Source organism: Bacillus rossius, chromosome 17 (assembly GCF_032445375.1).
Source record: "Bacillus rossius redtenbacheri isolate Brsri chromosome 17, Brsri_v3, whole genome shotgun sequence".
Lineage (NCBI taxonomy): Eukaryota > Metazoa > Arthropoda > Insecta > Phasmatodea > Bacillidae > Bacillus > Bacillus rossius.
In genome coordinates, this window is record NC_086344.1 from 23,133,448 (window position 1) to 23,151,040 (window position 17,593).

Sequence of the window (17,593 nt, forward strand, 5' to 3'; positions counted from 1 at the left end):
TCCTAACCAAATCAACCGTCCGTCCACAATGTTTTTAAGTATTTATAATGTAGCTAACCTAACCTAATTGACCATTAGTATCCTTTTATCAACACCGCCATATTTGTTTACAATGACCAAAAAAAAAACCGAATATGCACGATCGGGCGTTTGGCTCTCTCGTCTGTGAAAAGAAGGCTGCTCCTTTCCATCCATGTCGACCCTGTCTCAGGCATGTGGATTTTCATTTTCACCCACTCCGTGGACTCGGTGGATAATTGAGTGAAAAATATTTTACAAGTCTTATAATCGTTTATTTAAGTTATAACCTACCAAATGTTTCTTAAATTGCGACTTTTCTTTAATTGGAAGTATGCGAGGAGTGTGTACTTGTACGTACTTGTCCCCGCAAGTGACATCACAAGGGCTTACCGAAGTACGCAAGTACTCAAGTAAACGAATCCGTTCAATTCTCGCGTACTTCCAGTTGAAGACACGTTGGCATTTTGAGTGAAAAATAAATCCTTTTTTTTAGGTTATATTTGCTGTATAATTTAATTAATTTAAAAACTTTTAAACTCTTTTTCATTTATATCTTACGGGTATTATTAATTGAATGACACAATTATTCTTAAAACATGTTTATAGGGCAGTCTCAACAAATACATGCACATACATGCCAATCGTAACTTCAAAAACATAAGTATAATTATAGAGTATGCTGTCGTAAATCCGTGTTTGCAGCAATGAAGCGTTGAAAATGAATAATTTCAGCTAAACATTCTTTTTCCAATAAAATGTATGTGTTGAAAAATAAAATGTTATCAACCCGTTCAGATTCGTCAAGGGCAAGTGAAGTACGCAAGGCCGCAAGCACACAACAACTGCATACTTGTGTCAGAACAGCCCCTCGTGGTGTAACTTCCGGGCACAAGTATGCATAAGTATAGCACGTCCTTAAAATAATGTACCAGTTATATAATTTTAATAGTATAACTGCAAAGCGTTGTAGTGCGTTGGTTCAAGATCACAATTAAAAGAGTAACTCAAAACAGTTTTAGATAGCGCATGCACGAGTACTGCTTTGTTGTTTTCTCGCTTGAAGTGCCAACTGCGCAAAATGGCGAGTCCTGAGCGTAAAGCGTTTTGTGTTTTCTGCAATTTGCTAAGAGTGAATCTGTAATTTTAGTTCAACGTGCGTTTAGTTTAAAGTTTAATTGTGATCCCCCATGTGTCGAAAAAAATCCGCCTGTGGTCGCGACAACAGAGCTCTTTTTTTTTCGCTGGCCTCCACGTTCATCTGACATAACGCCATGCGAATTTTTTTTTCCTTTGGTGGTTTATAAAAGATCGTGTTTACGTTCCGCCGCTACCCAATGTTTTGCCAGAGTTGAGACACAGAATTGAAGAGGCTATTGCTTCCATTACTCCGGACGTGATAACCAAAGTTGTACGAAGAATTGTACTTCAGGTTTGATGTGTGCTGTATAACTAAAGGTACATATATTGAACATTTTTAAGAAATTACTAGGTTGGTTTAATTTCAGTTTGATGCATTATTTGTTGTAAATAGGCTAGATTAAACTGCTGTAATATACCATTTAAACTGGGATATTCTTTTATGGATACTCTGGCGAATTTGGACACAGGCTGACAATTGGCGATCCCCAAAGGGTTTCCTATACCGACCAGCAACCTCGGCGCTGTCGGTGCAAAAGGGAAATAAGGCACGTGTGTAAGTTGTGTTGTGGGTGGACAAACTGTAAAATTTTTATTTCTTTATACCGTGTCCTTTTGGGGCTGGGTTTATAAACTACGGAAATGAAGCCAGGAAATCAGGCTAGTTTGTAAAGCACGGAAGTTACAAGACAGACTCCCACCCTTAAACTTGAAATAGTAATAAAAAAAACTTCTCCCGGGCTTCTTATGATGATTCATGTTTATCACGAAAACATATCAAATCGTCACTGTGCGAAAGTTTATCTAACGGAACCGTGACGAGTATAATAATAAGGGTGGAATCAGTTTTTATATAAGTTTTATTAAAATTAAATTAAGTAATTTTTCAATCAGTTAAAATCCCCCCCCCCCTCTTTATATTTTTGGATAATAATAACGGATTTTTCAAGATGCCGGCAAAAATTCAAAATGGTGGAATCTGTGTGAATGAAATAAATTTAGTGTCATAAGATTGTGTAAAATTGCAGCTCTCTAGTTTAAGCGGAAGTGGTTTGAATTTAACTTTCAAGTTTTGGACTAAACAGACAAACAAACATGTGAAGTTAAATAAAACTCTGTAAAAAAATTATAGTGGCTGGCCTTCTTTGCACATAATTTTTATGATTTTAACAATATTAGGAACACTTTTCTTTAAATATGAAAGGCGGAAACGCAAGTAGTTGAAAGTTGACAGCTTCTCGCGTTTTTTTTTTTTTGCATCTTGCGTAGTTTATAAAACTAAAGTCGTTTTTGAACTTTTTGCGTCTTGCGTTTCTTGCAGAGTTTTTTTTTAACCCGGCATTAGTTGGTGCTTGTAAATCTGTAACAGGAAAAAAAAGACCTAAGCTTAAAAGTAGTCGGCTGTGCTAGGAGTGGTGTGTGTGTGTGTTCGAGCTAGGAAGGGAAGTGGAGAGAGATAGACGAGTTATGTCCCACATTCAATATTCAACGCAGCTTCGCACCCAAGCAACAGGTGGCCTTTTCTACCAACCCCCTCCCTTTTTCAACCCCCCTGCCCGGGAGTAGAGAGTGAGAGAGAGAAAGAAGGGAGGGAAAAAAAAGTAAAAACTGCTACACTTTGCAGACACTTTTCGTCGGCTCTCTTCGGTTACCCAACCACGCGAGAAGATAACTGCTTGTAAACCCCCCCCCCCCCCTTCTCCCCCTTATCTCCTTCCTTTTCGCCCTTACCTTTCTTCTCGCCTTGTGATCGGGAAGAAAGTGCTTATGCTTCGTTTACCTACGTTTTTAAGAGTTCCTGCACAATCAGGGAAAATCTGGAATGACGTGGTGACCCTAAGGAATTTGAAAATGTGTCTTAAAATACTAAAAAATAAAAATAGGGGGAAAATTAATATCTAACTTACCAAACAGTGTCAGTAATTTTTTCATACTGTGAAGTATCGAAACGTCTTAAAACCTTTTTTTAATATTTTGATCATAATCCGTATGTGATGTTTTTACTAACGTTATTTAAAAAGTATGGGATACAGACAACTGTGTATTAATTTGGAGGGCATTCATATATCTATATTCTTTCGCCTGATCACAAATAATGTATCGTTTCAAAATCTTTTTAAAAATGATTGTGTATTGTGCAGAAAAATCGTTTTTATAATCGATTCTTCATCATGTGTATTGCTTTTGAAATGTGTTTTGACTTACTCTTTCTGTTGTAAATAGTATCACTTTAAGATTGAAACGTAGGAACCAAATGTCATTTTTGCTTCATCTTAATTTTTAGACCATAATTTTTTTCTCTCAATTGATTGTCGGAATTTGGCTTCGTTAAAGCATAGTATGTAATAAAAAGGAATGCCTGAAGTTAATAGTGGCGAGCGCTACACCTGTGAAGACATGGAGGTTTGCTAAAAAAAAATTTTTTTTTGGGAATAATAAAGACTGTAACAATACTTTGAATAGTTACTGCCATGGTCTTTACATATCTTAAGAGAGCCACCTATGTGTGTTAGTGAAGCGGGATGATAAGTGCGACGCTCGCTGGCGCTTCTAGTGCGGTATCGCCTCTAAGCGCAAGCAACTGATATTTGAGTTGCAACTACAGCATAAAATGGCGGGTAAATGAAGGTAAAGGTGTAATGAAAGTCCCTTGAGTACTTTTAAGAATATGTGAAAACACGCGTTTTGACCATGTTCACTCTTCTAAAAAAAAATACAGTTTAAAAATGAAATGCGGAAACAGAACTATCCATTCGCCCTCAGCGAATCCTTAAAATACTTTTCGTAAACAAACATCACTCTGATATCTTGAGTTTTTTTTTTTTTTTTTTAATCGCGTGGCTTTTATCTGAAGCTCTTACAATCGTGTGTGTGCCTTGTTAGGCTCTTTCTCAAGCATCGAGTGATCACTATGCACTGATTTAATAAAATTTCTTGGACACACGCCATTGCAATTTTGCGCTGTTTGCCATGGAAAAATATTCATAAATGCAAAATAAATAAACATTGAAAATACAATCCCACGGAAAACATGCCTAAATCAGCTGATGTCAAAACAGATAAACCCAACGAACACACCACAGACGAAAACATTCAAACTTAAAATTAGATCTTCATTTTTTTTAAATTTCTTATTTTGCATTTATGAATTTTTTTCCCGTGACAACCATTGGTTAAAAACTGCAATGGCGTATGTCCAAGAAACTGTGTATTAAAACAAAGTTCCCCATCGCACGAATCGTTCTGAAGAACGCTCTTGTACCAGTCTCGTACTTCGTCGGTCGTGTGGCAGAGGAAGGAAGGGAGAGGGAAGGGGAAAGGGAGGGGAGGAGGAGGGAAAGAAAAGAAAAAATCTAAAATGACAAAACTACACAATCTTTCAACGCTGACACACATACACGCTCTCTGCATATCCAGGCTGTTAACTCTGGCAACTAGAGCACCGGGCAGGCAGTATGACTGAAACTGCTCACATTGGGACTCGAACCCGTTTCTAAAGCTCATTCCTTTTTTTTTTTTTTTTTTTTTCCTTCCTTCCTTCCTTCCTTCCTTCCTTCCTTCCCTCTTCCCTCTTCCCACTTTCTTATCCACAAATAGCCCCCAGCAGGGGGTAGGTTTTTAAAGCCCCGACCGCCCCCACCAAAGGATACAAGTTAAACAACACTATAGAAGTAACTCAGCATCATATTTTCACAGACATCCACACATAAACTCTATTTTAAAACAAGAGGTAGTGGGCGGCAATCCGCGGCCTGGAACTCTTCGCGGGCCCTTGGTTCGATGCTTTGTTCTGGCATACGGACCACGAGGCCCGCAACTGCTATGATGACAATACAGTTTGCGGCACACTGTGTCGCAGTGTTGTCTGATAAGCAAACAGTCTGAGCACGGGCTAGCGCGGATGGACTGTAGCGTGGAAGGAAGCCTAAGATGTACATCAAGCTCTGTCCCTGCCCGAACACGCCCGAATATTCACCTTCGGCCAACCTCGGGTTTATATATATATATATTTATATTTCTCTGTTTATTTTAATGTAGCTATACTAACCTAACTAACCGTCCATAGTGTTTTAAAGTGTTTTAATGTAGCTAACCTAACCGACCACTTTTAATATTTGAATTCATTTTTCCTACGCAAAAAAAAAAAAAACAATCCCGCGGTTGGACGAAGGTGAAAATTCGGGCGTGTTCGGGCAGGGACAGAGCTTGATGTACATCTCAGGCTTCTCGTAGCGTGGACGATGCTGCTTGCTGCTGCTTGCTTCTGCTGCTTGCTGCTGCTGCTGCTGATCTTTTCGGGAGTCTGGTTGGTGCGCGCCAGTGTACGTGCGCGTGTGCGTTTCCCGTTATTGTCTCGGCCGCCGCGAGCATTGTCTCCGCGCGACGTGACGCAAGAGACAGCCGCCCGCCTACGAACAAACTATGTGCGCCGTTAGAAATTACAGTATAATTTGCGGAATTTTACCACGACGAATTAAACTCAGATAAATGCAGTAGTTCTTCGTAATTTCGAATAACTGAATCTTCGTAGAAACCAGGGACGTATTTCGACTTCCCTTTACGTTTCGTTCCAAACAAAGGTAAGCACACGTGTGGACAAAATTTGAGTGTATTATTTTTTTTTAATTAAAAAAAAAATTGGTTGTCTGTAAAGTCGGTTTACGGACGATAGTTTAACGTGACGTCATAACAAAACATTGATGAAATGATTGAATGAATAAAATTGAATAATTTTTATTGAATTATCACTATTTTGTATGGATACAAAGAAGGAGTGAAATGAAATCTACAATTTAATTGATAAATGTACTTTTATTTGCACTCATTAATTCAAATATGTTTATTACTTTAACGAAGATATTATTTTAACTATAACTTTTATACATGTTTGCTATTTAACTTCTTCCAATCTGTGTTATTCTGTTAAGGATAGGACGATGATAGGAAAATTAGGAAACGAATGGGAGTGTTTCAAGTTAAATGAGCCTCGAAAATGTCAAATCGATGGTTCCAATCGAGTGGAAGAGAGATAGATGCGGTGCAAGCGTACAATGAGCGTAACGGGACACAGCGTAATAGGACAATGTGCGTAACGGGACACTTTTTCGTGCGTGTAGCCGGCGTTCATCGATTTATTAGACGTCACGTCAAAAAATTTAACATACAAAGAATTTTCTTTTGGATTCATGTTAAAAGTAGATGAACTCAGCGTCCGCACATTCACGAAAGAAGCGGTAAATTTACCGAGACCCGTGGGTATGATTTGTGACCAGCTTTCTTCGTACAGTGAAGGTGAAAAATTTTTAACAGTGTGCAGAGCTTCAGCAAATATCACGCGATTTGAAGACTGCAAGCTATCCCTGTGGTGTCTTGTTTACAAAAATCATTTAATAATACTTCTAGGGCGGTCTAGTAGTTCTGTTCATGAGTTAGAAAAAAATCATGCTTTGAATGAAACATCAATTAAAATGTGAATTTTATGCACCGATTTTCGTAAGAAATGCCTACTCAGTAGTATCTCGGGGAAAAAAAAAACTAATTTTCATGTATGCAAAAAGTAACTATAGCGATGTGTTGTACAACGTTACAGTATCGTTCTCGTAATATTACGAACTACTGGTTCCCGGCTGCTATCCGTTGCGTTGGGGTTATGAGGGACGAGGGTTACTTGTTTTATGAGGTTTTTGTGGTGGTGGAGGGGTGGAGGAAGGAGGCAAGTATCCCTGCTATGCGTGGCGGCTTTGGCCATCAAAGAGACCAACTCTCCCCCCCCCCCTTTTTTTTCCCCTCCCCTGTGTCTCTTCTCCACCCTGGTCCGCTCAAGGACAATCGACTGTACCATCGAAGTCCCCCCCTCTCTGCTTGTTAGCTCGCGTCTGCCGATGTCTTTTTTTTTCTTCCCCCCCCCCCCCCCCCCCCCGCACTCCATAACTTCCACGGTGACGTTCCCTTCTGACCCCTCCCCCCTTTTTTGGTATGCCTTCCAGTGTGGGACCGCAATGCAAACCCATTGCCGGCCTGAATAATCACCGCCGTCCCGACGATGGACATCATGTTTTAATTTTTTTTTTTTACCCCTAGCCTTAACTAAAACTGAGTGTGTTTTTGTTTGGGGGCTGTCCGGGTTAGGTAGAAGGACTTGTAGGTGCGTCCCTGGCAGAAGCCTTTACGCCTTGATCATGCTGTGTTTCAGCCGTGCTTTCGTTCGGGGATTGGCCCAGCCATGACTTAACTTCCCCTACTATCTTAAACTCTAGACCAGCGGTTTCCAACAGGTGGGTCGCGGAAGGGAAAAAAATCGAATTGTGTGCAAACACATATCTATTGTTAAATAAATAACTGTTTTGCTACAAAGTGCTTATATTTTGTCAACCATTTTCAAATCAGAACACAAATTGTTTATCAATAATCAAAAGTTATCTTAAAAAAGCACACACACACACACTCTCACACACACACACACACACATATATATATATATGCAATATTTGTTTTATACCAATAAAACACCATATGACCGAGTGAAGCAGTGCTGGGAACGTAAAAGAATGAATGCGGCCGAGCGGATCAACGACGGTGCCAGTACATCTGCAGCTGGGGGCGGTTGGAATCATGCAAGTGGATGATGAAGTCGTTTCTATATCGACACGTATTCACGTGCAACACACGGCCGTGTCCGTGACACAGCCACACCACGTTTTTTTCTTCTTCTTTTCCTTCTCTTTCAGGCGTGTGATGACTCAGGAGACTATTGTCTTTGAATATATATACTGTATAGAAGTCGCCAGCCCAGGTTAAAATTTCTAATACGGTTTTGAGGTAGTTGGTTAATTCACCGCCGCAATCGCCACCATCTCTAGGGCATCGACTGGTGGTGGTCCCTAGCGGACAAGTGTCGAACTCTTCAAACACCCCTTGCCCCTCCCGTTGAATGACCTTCAGCTGCAGGGAATGATTGGTGGGTGGTGCGGGGAATGACAGCGGGCGACAGTGCTGCGCTCTAACGTGTAAATAACAACCTAAGACGATACAGGGCGTTACGGCAGCGCCCTGCAGCGGTGAAGTTCCCAAGCTGCTCATCATACGCTCCTGAAAAACGTAGAGTAAATCCTATCCACTCGCGACTTCTATACAGTATATATATATATTCAAAGCTATTGTATAGGTTTGTGTTTGTTAGGCGGGGGGTGGAAGGAGGGGGGGGGGGGGGGGAGACAGTCCCCGGCCGCTGGCTTGGTCCCGTTCGCGACAGAGCGGAGAGGGAAAGCGCAACAAGTAGCCAGGGCGCGCCCCCCTGGAGTCATTTGCGTGTAAATGGCGAATGAAATTTGCGCTAATCCCTGCGGCGCCTTCGTTCTCCTTCCCTACCTCCCCTCCTCACTCTTCACTCCCTCTCCTCCTCCTCTCCCGGGGGGCAATTTCGTTTTCCGCATCCTTTCTGCTTCCGCCCCGCGCTTGCATTACCATATTCCCTTCTCCCCTCGACTACCCCCCCCTCCCCCCTACACAACCCTCTCCCTTCCGCAGACCGCTTTCCGATAGGCCATCGCCAAAGTACATTCTCACCCTCGAATGTTTCTGTTATTGCATTTTCCACGTCTTGCCCCGCGGAACTTGTATCAGTTTCGACAAATTAAAAAAAAAAAAAATACCCACCACCAAATGGCCTTACTTCCACTGTTGTTCCGTCAACAGTGTTGTTAGTAAACAAACTTCACGTGGTATTCAGTGTTGTTTAACTGAAGAACCCGGCACACTTGTCAAATGTTTTTTGTCTCCAGTACGTTTGGCCGCAGAGTTGTAGGGGCTGGTATTCAAACGTTTTAAAATCATGCCACGCCATCGAAGTTCTTTGTTGGTCTGAGCTGTCTCAAAACTTTTCAATTTTAATCTCAATTTTGAAATGAAATAGTGCAACACAGTCCTGAATGAAAGTGTTATTATTGTATTTGTACATTTTTAAATTTTTTGAACGTGTAAAAATTAAAATCACAATATTATTCGTTACATAATAAAATAAATGTTCAGTGATTTTGTTTTAAGTTTTAGAAACATAATTTCATTTTTTTTTTCACATAAAATGTTTTTGCATACTACATTCGTATTATCTTTATTTTAATTTTTTGACTTGTGTAACCTTTTTAAACGCCCATATGCTATTCGCCATTTTTTTTTTTTAAATCCTTATGAGTGACGGAACCGGATGTCATTTCCGTGTTCCCTGGGCACAATTTTGATTGGCCGATTGCATCCAACATCCAACATTTTTATAACCCGTCCTGTATGCAAAATATCTTATGGGCACTCAAGTCAACCAACTTGTCAAACTAACATGGCTGTGCTATTGACGATTATGATGACGTCATAAACCTCCAACTTTATTTGATTTAACATATTGGAAGGTGTAGGGTTCATTCTAATAATTGAAGAAGCTATGCTAAGGCTAGGTTTGACATTGTGACGAACTTCGAACATAGCTTGATGCGTTTTAGGTGACAGTTTGGGAAATGGTTACCCACTGGTATACTGCTTTGAGAACAGTCAGATTTGAGGCAAGTTACGTGATACGAACTATATTTTCAATTTATTGCAATTCCTGCGGATGTTTCATCACACAGTCAATGTGTGTTACTTTTTTTTCCTGTTTATTTTTGTAAATACTCGTAATTAAAATTTTTATTCGGCTTATTGCTTTGTGATACATCTGTGGTTTTTTCCACTACTGATAAATGTACATAACGTATTTATTTAGTATCAATTTTTTGAATAGAAGCCGTCCTTAATAAATATCTGTGATCAGCAAAGAAAAAAATCCAGTTAAATACTCGCTGTAAGAGTAATTACAACGGATTTGTCACTTTATGAGCGTGGGATATTATGTTCTCTTTCAGTTTGTCTCTCCAGATGTCTGCTAATTTTTTTTTTTTTTTTTAAAAAACGGTGTCCATATTCAGGAAATCAGAGAAAAGCCAGGAAAGTTGGCATTTGTCAGGGAAAGCCAGGGAATTTCTTAAAATCCTGGATACGTAATGGAAACCCCCCCCCCCCCCCCAGGAGATAGTAATTTGAGGGGAAAATGTAATACTCCAGTCTACATTCACCCAGACTCTGAAAGAATAGTCTGTGCATAGTCATGCACACTATAAAGTGGCGAATGCAAGGTTCTTTTTGATTAGGCCAGCTATGGGGATGGCGGATGCTGAATTGTCTTATTTCAGAAAACTATTTTAAAAGCAATAAGTCAGGGCAATTCTTAACTTTGGTCTCGGGAAGTCTGGGGAATTCCATTACAGATTTGTGTGGACATCCTGTCAAAAGTTGGTCAGAAAAACCTTTACTTTCCCCTTTAACACAGGCTTGGAAGTTGCCCAAGCAGACAGCTATCTTTTACTCCTTGTACTGTTTTTTTTTGTAAATGGAACAGAAATATTCATGTAAACTTACATATATTTGTACATTTGTACATTTAACATCAAAACAACTATATCACTACAAAATAGTGGTCACAGTCATACTGGGTTCGGACATTTATGCTGTGTGTTATCCCAGTACCTTCACAGTACCTTCAGTATTATCTCAACAAATAATAAGCATTATACCACCAAATAAAATCAATATTTTTTTTAATGTTGGATTATCTTTTTCATGGTTTGCATGAAACATCAATTTAAAAATAAAATTATGCGCCTGTTTTCGCTAAAAAATACTCAGTATTTAATATTAGCTAGAATAACCATAGACATGTGTTGTTCACAGTTACAGTATCATTCTTGTAGTATTACAAAATATTTAATGGCAACTGGTTTCCAAAGAATTATTTTATAAAAGAACAGATATTTTTTTTCTGTGTGGTCACAGAATGGAGCAGTGTTCGAGTCACAATGACGCGAATAACGCGATTAAACAGCAAAACATCACGTTTTTGCGAACATGCGATTTTCGCCCGAGCGGCAAACAAAAACAAACATTTATGGCCAATACATATCCACCACACATACGACCTATCTATGTTCACCAAAAAACGTTTTTACTCAACTTGTTAAAGAGAAAAATTATGTTCAATGAAAATTTAGCGCCTAATCGGGTAAAATCACTGTACGTGAACACAGAATTAGATTAAACAGATGCATTTATTAAGTAATACCCTTAAACAAATATACGAGTAATAATTTTACAAATGCTGCTGTCTTGCCATCATTCGGGAACAAAAATTCTGACACGCATTTTAGCGAAGTCGCGCCCGCGAGGTGATGAGAAATAAAAAAATGGTATACGAATTTTGGTAGGAGTAATTTCGTGAATGGAACGGAAGTCGCATGGAACGGAAATTTGTAACCACGCTACTGCCATCTGTGGCGGATGACCCAAACTTAAGTTCGCAAAGCGAAAAGGAAATCTTTATTATAACTGTTTAATGAATATTTACAAGATGGGCAGTATTTAAATCAAATTCCTTGTCGAAAACCAGGTCAAAAGCCGTGTCAAGTCTTTTTTTTTTCCGCTTGTATCGGAGCAGTTTCATTATATAGTTTAAAATTTCGGTCTGATTATCAAATGATTCGATAGTCGACGTGGCTGCCACAGTAGCAGCGAATTCTGGCGGCGAGTGCGGAAACTACGTGTGTATCGGTTTCCAGACATGTAGTTGAAAACAAAATTTCGCGTGTATTTATCACGCTCGGTATTATTTTAAAGAATTCTACGTTGAATTTCGTGTCCGAGTTTCCTATTATAAGTGTATTTGCAACATGAGAACACATGACTACTTGTTACCGAAGTTAGGTGTTACACATCACTGGCGAGTACTGAAAGAATCGCTCACGATTGTTTTTTACGCTTCGCAAATGTTTGAACGCGACCGTCCTTTGTTTTCCATTGTGTCACACGGTCAGTGTAAGGCGGAGCACACCGGATGTGGATGTTATAGCGAAACATCTGATTATCGCTACTGGTTCCGCTTGCAGGAGTATTCACTCTTCATGGCGGGAAACCTGTGATTCATAAATATCCCCCCCCCCTTTTTTTTTTGACGTGACAACGTCTAATAAATCGATGAACGCCGGCTGCATGCACATAAAAGTGTCCCGTTACGCCGTGTCCCGTTACGCTCATTGTACGCTTGCGCCGCATCTATCTCTCTTCCACTGGATTGGAACAACCATCGATTTGACTTTTTCGAGGCACATTAAACTTGAAACACTCCCATTCGTTTCCTACTTTTCCTATCATCGTCATATGCTTAACAGAATAACACAGATTGGAAGAAGTTAAATAGCAAACATGTATGAAAGTTATAGTTAAAATAATCTCTTCGTTAAAGTTATAAACATATTTGAATTAATGAGTGCAAATAAAAGTAAATTTATCAATTAAATTGTAGATTTCATTTCACTCCTTCTTTGTATCCATACAAAATAGTGATAATTCATTAAAAATGATTCAATTTTATTCATAAAAGTATGCAATCATTTCATCAATGTTTTGTTATGACGTCACGTTAAACTATCGTCCGTAAACCGACTTTACAGACAACCAATTTTTTTTTCACGCTCGAGTATTTGTCTTCGTGTAATTTTTTTTTTTTAAGTTCACATGCACATGCTCTAAAAGCGCAGAGGTCGCTACGGGCGACGCTGACTGGCGCATCAAACGCATCTTCGCCTCTATGTACCCAGGCACAGAACTGGCTTGCAGTCTTGTCGTCGGTGACGATAGGCACCTTACAATCAGAACCTGTCGCATACTCTTATCAAACATTTTGACCTTGAATCTATATGAAGTGCGCTGGTTACCAATTACCCAGGTATCTTCTTTCTCCGAACATTTACGCAACCGGGTTAACTTATTTTGAACTTGAAACTACGATAATTATTTTATTATGTTTTACCTTCTTTACAACGAAACACTTGATTGGAAGCCGAAATAGGCGTAGTTTCTACGAAGATCCAAATATATTGAGATTACGAAGAAATGCTTAGGGAGCATTCTTCGCTGAAAAGTCAGTAAATTTACTGTGATTTCTAACGTGGCGACAAGTAGGTATCAAGTGACTTAACTGGGATAATTGCTGCAATTTTTCGAATCAATATTTCTTTCTAGTTTTTGACGTGACAACGTCTAATAAATCGATGAACGCCGGCTGCACGCACGAAAAAGTGTCCCGTTACGCACATTGTCCCATTTCGCTGTGTCCCGTTACGCTAATTTTATATTGCTCTTTGCTAACCTGAACCTCCTAGCATTGCGACCGAGTCCGTGGCGTAATTCTGTTTTCATGCATTTCAATGTAACATTTTCATTGCTCTTTGCTAACCCGTTCCCCCTAGCATTGCTGCCGAGTCCGTGGCGCAAATATATTATTTTTGACTGCATCTTGGTGTTGGGTAAGCCATTTTCCTTCACACCATCCTTGAAACACTCCCATTCGTTTCCTACTTTTCCTATCATCGTCCTATCCTTAACAGAATAACACAGATTGGAAAAAGTTAAATAGCAAACATGTATAAGTTATAGTTAAAATAATCTCTTCGTTAAAGTAATAAACATATTTGAATTAATGAGTGCAAATAAAAGTAAATTTATCAATAAAATTGTAGATTTAATTTCACTCCTTCTTTGTATCCATACAAAATAGTGATAATTCAATAAAAATGATACAATTTTATTCATAAAAGTATGCATTCATTTCATCAATGTTTTGTTATGACGTTGTCACATTAAACTATCGTCCGTAAACCGACATTACAGACAACCAATTTTTTAATGGCTTAAGTATTTTTGTTAAGTCACTTGATAAAAAAAATATTCTCGAAGTTACACAGGCAAGTATTCGTGCTTGTGAGAAAATGATTTGCGAATAGTATGCTTCCCCATCATCGGTTCCGAGGCCGCGTTCGTACACTTTCGGTTTTTTTTCCTTTTGCTCTGTTTTTTCTCTGTGTTTACCAAAATGCGTCGAGGGTTTGAATTTTAAATTCCATACATAGAACACGCGCTGTAATTGTATAAAAATTTTAATGGTGATTTGTTAATACTTATGTGATTTGATGAAAAGCCACTTTTCTGAAAATAATAAATGAGAATTCCAAGATTTTAGTAGTTTACAATTTTATTTTGAGTGGTCGGGTTAGTTTAGCTACATTAAAAATTACTGTGGGAAAAATTTTAATGGTTGACGGTTAGGAATTAACAACTTTAAATGTAGCTTACTTAACGTAACTAACTGCCCTTGTAATTTTATACTATTCGTAATGTAACTAACGCAACCTAACCAACCGTCCACACTATTTTAAAGTATTTGTAATGCAGCTTGACAATTCTGTAAGTTCTCCTTCACTAAAATCTATAAAATACGATCTCCACATCCTTGTTTAGCTTTTTTTTTTAATAACATAGTATGTTATGTCATAATAACGTCTAATCAGCTCAAATAAGTATAAGGTTTGTTTGTAGGAAGTATTTAAAAAAAAATGATTTCAGTCGTTTAGTCAAAAACAAGTATAAAACATATACTGATTGTTATAATATATGTTTTAAAATATTTCAGGTTATTATTTTAGTAATTCCATAGAAACATATAACTTCTAACGTGCGCGAAAACTTTTATAGTATTAACTGTTTAGTGAATTTAAAAAAAAAGATGGGCCGTTTTTTTAATAAAATTCCTTGTCGAAAATCAGGCCCAAAGCCGAGGTTAAGTATTTTTTTTATAGGATCCGTTTCATTATATAATTTAAAATTTCTGTCTGTAAATTGAATTATTCGATACAGTCGACGTAGCTGCTCCGGCAACGAATTCTAGCGGCGCACAGTGGAGTATTTGTACCGAAATCCTGGCCAAAAATATTTTTTTGATTATTTGAAGTCAAACAGTATAGACGACTTTTTGTGAACTATTTTTGCAATAAAACACTTAAATGAAGCTCTTGTGCACCAAAGAACAACTGGATTCAACAATAAAATAAAAGCAAAGCCTATTAAGTGGAAAGCTATTCACATTGCTGATTCATTTTACATTTACTTCTGTATTCACACCAGTCTTTATAGATGATAAGTTATTTACAAAAATGAGTTCAGTTTATTCTCAGCCTTCATTGTAATTTCTTGTGTCTTTACGATGAACGCGCACTGTGTTAATCCGAGTCTTCGGAGCTACAGCTACGGTTCTCCTCTGCTTCCTCGTAATTATATTCAGCTTCTTCATCGCACCCATCTTCGCTTCTTTTGGTAGAACGAATTTCAGCCATCTCTGGCAGAAGAAGCTCCAGAGTCTCGCTGCTATATGGCTTAGTTGTTTTCCTTCGCCTCTGTGTGGAGCAGCTCAAAAAAGGATCACTGGTTAACAGCAGCCTATTGAGGACATCTCTGTTGCACACTTCTCTGTTAAATTTTCGGGAATACTTCGTCCTGTACATCCGGAAATGTTTGTTCCTAGCCTCAGCAGCTTCTTCTGATAGCTGGCCTATAGGCAGAATAGCTTCTTTAAAAACTGCAGCTCCGTGCAGCAATACTTTGTGCATTGTTGGAATCATGGGATGCCAATTATAGAGGCTCACATATAGCTTGGCTGTTTCATAAGCATACTTATGAAATTTCGTCTCATCAATATGGTGCCCACTTGAAATAGCTTCCAATATTACTTTTAAACTTTTAATAAGTTCAACATTCACGCCAGTAATTCGTGATGCAGTGTCTGGTTCTGCAAAGAAGCGTCTTGATGTGTTCCCATCATTCGTAGTTCCAAATCCTTGCTTTGGAACATCAACCAATAATCCAAGTTCGTCTTTAAGCATTTTTTGAATGTTCTTTTTAGTATCCGCAACAATTCTCTTCTGTTCTTTACTTATTGCTTGCCAAATGCTAATTGGTATTCTGTATGACAAACGCAAAATTGATTCCAAAAACCTGATCCGTGTCTGCAGAGGGGACAGTCCAAACGTTAAAGTATTGGGGTTTTCTGTGAAATCCTTACATAATTTGTTAACATCTTTTGATGTAGATCCAAAGATGTAACACCTCATTGTCGATGTCGTGCCAGTTGCAGCATTGCAGACTTTTCCGTCAACCATTGTTAACAGTAAAGTGTGTCGAATCTTCACAGCTCCATGAAAACTTGGCACTTCTGTTTCTTTCAATGTTTTTATTTGTTCCTGAATGTACTTTATTTCATGAAGAGTAACATCTGCAGTTTCATGTACAAAACGGATGCGAATTGGCCTACAGAATCTTGTGGAGGAAGGTGTTGGGTTCTGCCATATAATTTTTTTCTCTGTATGGTTATTAGCAATTAATTTTATGGGCACACATGAGCTTTGAAAAATATTGGCATCACTATCAGCTATGTTTTCAAATTTTTGTTTGAACTGTGTTTGCTGAGAACCATCGCACCCCCATTTTGAGATTAATTCCAAATTTGGTTTTTCTTCTGACGACAGTACCTGTAACACTTCTTCTAAGTATTTGCATAACCTTGAAGAGATGTGATCCAATAAAGACTGTAACTTAACTTCTGCTTTTGTTTCAGAAACGACAATGGAGTCTTTGCTTGGGTAACATTCTTTTTTTGCTTTTGTGAGCAGTGAATAGCAAGAGTAAACATTTTTGTTTGCACTATAAATTACTTGATATTGCTGTTTTGTTAATTCTGCTTGAACAAAAATAGACAATGCTTCTGAAGGGTTGTGTTTTTTTTACTGAATTTCTGTTTGACAATAGATTTGTTTTAATTTTACTAGCCCTTGTTGGAGTCTCAGTGATTTTTTTCATTAAATCAGCAGCATCAGAATTTCCTGAAACTCTGTGATTCATTGATGCAGCATATGTTAGTTCTTCAGGGGTGAACTGTTGACTGAGTTCTTCTGTTTTCCTGCGTTTTGTCCTCTCACTTGACTCAATGAAGTCCTTCGTAGGACGACCGCGACCTGAGGTAGTTGATGAAAAGTTGGGCACCTTAATGGTATGCGATAACCATTTACCATTGTTCTGGAGAAACCGTTCCTCTTTGTTATTAGCTAAAGACCACCTTTTCTTAAAATCAGCTTTAAAATACCTGAGTAAGCGACTTAATGACTTTCTCTCATCTTCTGGGCACTTTGCTATGTCAGCTCTGTGTTCCATAAAATGAAGCTTTTCAACAATGCACCTGTTTGGAGATTCCCGGAGTAGTTCATATAATGACATTCTCGTAAATTCCTTTTCCTTGTTCGGAACCTAAAACAAAATAAACTAATATTTATGACTGTAATTAATTATGAAATAAAGTTTATACTTACATATTATTTTAAAAAATTATCTAAATCTTATTTACGGTTTATATAAGTATAATGTAGGCAATCACTTAAAAACTGATATCTTAAATCTTATCTATATCACGATAAATATAAATGTATAAGATTTTTAATAAATCTGTGTTAACAAAACCACATTTCCTATCACA

The 17,593-nt window shown here is 38.2% G+C and overlaps 1 protein-coding gene across 4 annotated transcripts in view; it reads left to right on the forward strand.

Annotated features, from left to right (window-relative positions):
* LOC134540754 (transcriptional enhancer factor TEF-1) overlaps positions 1-17,593 on the forward strand; it is a 268,214-nt gene that overhangs the window by 19,256 nt on the left and 231,365 nt on the right. The gene's annotated exons all lie outside the window — the stretch shown is intronic.